The sequence below is a fragment of the Schistocerca serialis genome, chromosome 2 (genome assembly GCF_023864345.2).
Source record: "Schistocerca serialis cubense isolate TAMUIC-IGC-003099 chromosome 2, iqSchSeri2.2, whole genome shotgun sequence".
Taxonomy (NCBI): Eukaryota; Metazoa; Arthropoda; class Insecta; order Orthoptera; family Acrididae; genus Schistocerca; species Schistocerca serialis.
The window spans coordinates 278,600,071-278,604,349 of NC_064639.1; the positions used below are offsets into that span (position 1 = coordinate 278,600,071).

Sequence of the window (4,279 nt, forward strand, 5' to 3'; positions counted from 1 at the left end):
TCAGCAAAGCGACACGTGTTGGTTGTTGCTCGCTGAAGCTTTTGCGGTGCACTTTCTCCCTACAGCCCTGGTGTAAATGGATTTCTGTCAACACACGTTGAAATCGGGCCCGAAATGATTCACAGTAATCCGTCCTTAACCACGAATGGCTCTGAGGTGGTGACGTGATGTCTCTTCCACTGTGTGGATGTCTACGCTTGTACGCTGCATTTTTGATATGCTATGACCCGTTCGTCTTTCACCGATTACCATTCCCCATTAAATTTTGTTACCTCGCAACATGCTGCCGTGTTCGGTGCACACCTATCTGTAGCAGGCTGCTCAGATGTCGCGTCTGCACTCGCTATTTGATCAGAAATATCCGGAGACACTTACCTAATGGCCGGCCGGGGTGGCCCAGCGGTTAAAGGCGCTACAGTCTGGAACCGCGCGGCCGCTACGGTCGCAGGTTCGAATCCTGCCTCGGGCATGGATGTGTGTGATGTCCTTAGGTTAGTTAGGTTTAAGTAGTTCTAAGTTCTAGGGGACTGATGACCTTAGAAGTTAAGTCCCATAGTGCTCAGAGCCATTTGAACCATTTGAACTTACCTAATGCGAAATTGTCCAGTAGATGTCACGAGAGGCAGACCCTTGGAAAAAACGACATTTTGTCAATGGAGTGAGTGATTGATTATTTCGTAAAAATTTTTTGTTTATTTATAGACGGAATCACATTCTTATGACACAGCCATAACCGGTTTCGGCCATACAATGGCTATCTTCAGATTCTATAACAATATAAAAGAAAATTTATATTAAAACCTAAAAATAGGTGCAATATTTAACCAGGCTTATTAGTAATCTAGCTCAATTTATGCGAAATGCATATAGTTCATACCTAAAGGCGGCATACACTGAATACAGGTTCATGCGTTGTCAAACTAGCTATAAAATGTAAAAATTGTTAGATTTTGTTCCCCCTCTTTGCGCTAGATGCGTGCGTCCTCTATAAGATAGTCTTTATTTTTCAAGAGCCTAAAATGTGACAAATTTACTATTAATATTTAGGTCAAATGTATATAAAATTTAAAATTACATAACAGACCGTTAAATCAGTGAAATAACATTTTAGAACAAGGAGAAAACATTGCTATAGACGAAAATAGTAGTAGCACTTGTAGAGTGTATTTCTTACGCCCGATAGCGCTGTATTTCCGGCTATTGCCTGTTTATGCCGTTGTCCATTAGCACGGCAGGGACGACACGGGCAGGACGACGAGTGTAGTGCTCTGCTGTAGGTGGATGACACGCTCCTCCGCCTTAAAGGTTGTTGACATCCGCTCCGGCCCGCACTAGGCAGTGCAACACCCGACCGCCAGAAGGCTCCATAGCTGAAGCACGTATGTAGTAAAAACTTCCGGCGAAACCGGTTATGACTGTGTCATAAGAATGTGATTGCGTCTATAAATGAACAAAACATTTTTACAAGAGACAGACCCGCCTGTGTAAAAGTAAGAGGTTGGTACATTGTGGTCAGCAGAAAAGCGGTAACAACAGAAGGGGTTCGTCGAGAGAGCTCAGTAACTTCAAACGTGGATACCTGAGTAATCCATCAGGGATATTTCAATCCTTCTATAGCTGCACAGAACGACTGTTGGTGACGTGATCGTGAAGTGGAAACACGCATTAACAACTGCAGGTAAATCAAGAGCAGACACATCTCATGTACTGATGGACAGGGACCATTGCTGTAGGTGATCGTAAAAAAATTGCATGAAATCAGCGAAAGGAATCGCACGTGAGTTCCAATGCACTACCACGAGTCCAGCTAGCACGTGGGTGCTAAGAGGAATGATGTACAATGGTTGTGCAGCTCCCCAGGCTGCCAGTAAAGGCGGTCGTTGATTAAAATCTGAATTATCATTAGCAGCAGTAGCAGCACTCCGTCTTCAGGCCACAAGTGGCCCATCGGTACCATCCTACCGCCGTGTGATCCTCAGATGAGGATGCGGATAGGAGGGGCGTGTGGTCAGCACACCGTACTCCCGGTCGTTATGATGGTTTTCTTTGAGCGGAGCCGCTACTATTCGGTCGAGCCCTCAGTTCGCGTCAAGAGGCTGAGTGCACCCCGAAAAATGGCAACAGCGCATAGTGGCTCAGATGGTCACCCATCCAAGTGCCGGCCACGCCCGACAGCGCTTAACTTCAGTGATCTGATGGGAACCGGTGTATCCACTGTGGCAAGGTCGTTGCCCTGAATTATCATTACTTTTCTTTTATTGCGGTTGAAAGTAGGCGCAATGCTGCTCAGGGAGAAGAAATGTACAGTCAGTGCTAAGCGACGTTTGCGACGATGTAAAGAGCGAGCACTAGTCGGAGGATGACTGGAAATGAGTGATTTGGGATGATGAATCACGCCATTCCTGTGGCAGTTCGATGATAGGGTCTGAGTTTGGAGAGCTGCTGTAGAACGTTACCTGCCATCACGTGTAACGCCAACAGTGAACTGCGAAAGAGGTTGTGTTACGATATAGGAAAGATTTTCGTAGATGGGATGTGGTTTCTCCATTGCACTTAACGAAATGCTAAATATGGAACGATATGAACACAGTTCTCAGCATTGTGTCCTGTGTGTAAAAGAGTAACAGTCTGAAGACCATGATCCCAATGGAACTCCATTGGAATGAATTACAATTTTTGCTTCTAACCGAACCCCAGAGTCAATATCTTCTCCGGTTTCGGCTCTTAAGGAAGACTGTGTTGCCATTCCACCATAGACATTCAGACATCTCATTGAAAGCGTCCTCAGGAGTTCAAGGGAAGGCTGTCCACATCCCATATTAATGTCCATTAATAGGTGTCTGAGTACCTTTCATCACACAGTATATTCCGCCTCCAGCCGAAGTTTCAGGACAACCCTGACAGTGGCTTGTAGCCACTCGTCTTGCTAGTGTTATACTTTAAAAAGACGGGAGATTATGTGTAAAAATAACTTTATCTACGAAGTGTTTCTTTGTATTGGAGTCTTTCCAGATTCATCCGAGTGTTGGACTTACTCACCTCGTACAAATGAGTCTCTTGTTAAATGTGCTTTTTCATTGCCAGTATAGGTGAGATGATAATCACATTTGTTCGCTTGAAGAGTGTTTGCAACTATTTGGACCGAGAACCTCATGACAAAATCCTTGTAGCTTTAGGACTAGATAGAAAACGCCCAAGTTCATCTTACAACCTAAAATTAATCGCGCTTCAAAGTAAAATTTGAAAGGAAAGTCTCTGATGGTACTGAGGACAAATCAAGGGTGTTACAAGGAGTTCCCTCATTTTTCAACTTTGTCCTCGAATAAGAGAACGGAGCAGGGAACAGTGTCAATGACCATTGTAGAGTCCAGTTGGACCACAAGGAAGAAGCTCTGATAGCATACCGTTTCTCTTTTGCAGGCAAGACAGTATTAATTTATACAGTGAAGGCCTTCACGACCAGGTATATTCGTTGCTGGTGAGTCTGCCGTGTAGTATGGCTGTGGTTCAAGAAACCGTGATGACTCACCAGCAACGCAGCGTTATTTATTAGACGGTGGCGTCTCTCGTTGATTTCCTGAGCAGGCGAGCAGCCAAAGTTGTAGTCCAAATATCACTAGAGAAACCCCAACTGTGCACCAATTTCCTCAGGCTCACGTAGAGATGTCACTGCAACATGGCAGAATGAAGAGAACAAAGAAATTTAAAGATTAAATGGATAGAAACCCTCAGAGAATGATGTTAGCTTTCCGAAAGTTAGCGAGACGGAACTAGCCTAAATATTACTTATAAATACCGATAATAAGAACTGCTTACAGCTTATACAGCAAAGAACATTCATTAATCCTGAAACCTTCAATACCAAGCGATTTCTGTCATGAACAAGAAAATACTGGGAAAAGTGACAGTAACTGAGAGAAGGATTGTTACAACGATCATGGACCCAGTACCGGAAGCTATTTTTCTCGGTAGAAGAACTCTCTAATGAGTCAGGTAATGGAAGATAATTTCAATGGTATCTGAAAAGTTGATCTCTAAATAGACTCAGAGAGATCAGTTATTGGCAAAATAAAAATAGGGGCTGGTGTAAACAAAAAAATAATACCTTATATAGTGTAATCTCTCTCAATTAGTAATAATACATACTACATTTCCACACTTGTATAAAAAGTGTAATAGCGAAGTTGTTGTCACTAACAGAAAATATTCTTTTGTTCAACTTTTACATTTATATTTCTTACATTTCTTTTAGTATTTAGTTGTTGTTTAAATTTATTTA

At 43.0% G+C, this 4,279-nt stretch overlaps 1 pseudogene; it reads right to left on the reverse strand.

The window, feature by feature from the left end:
- Positions 1 to 2,115: 2,115 nt before the first annotated feature.
- Positions 2,116 to 2,233, reverse strand: LOC126459567 (5S ribosomal RNA; annotated as a pseudogene).
- Positions 2,234 to 4,279: the final 2,046 nt, after the last annotated feature.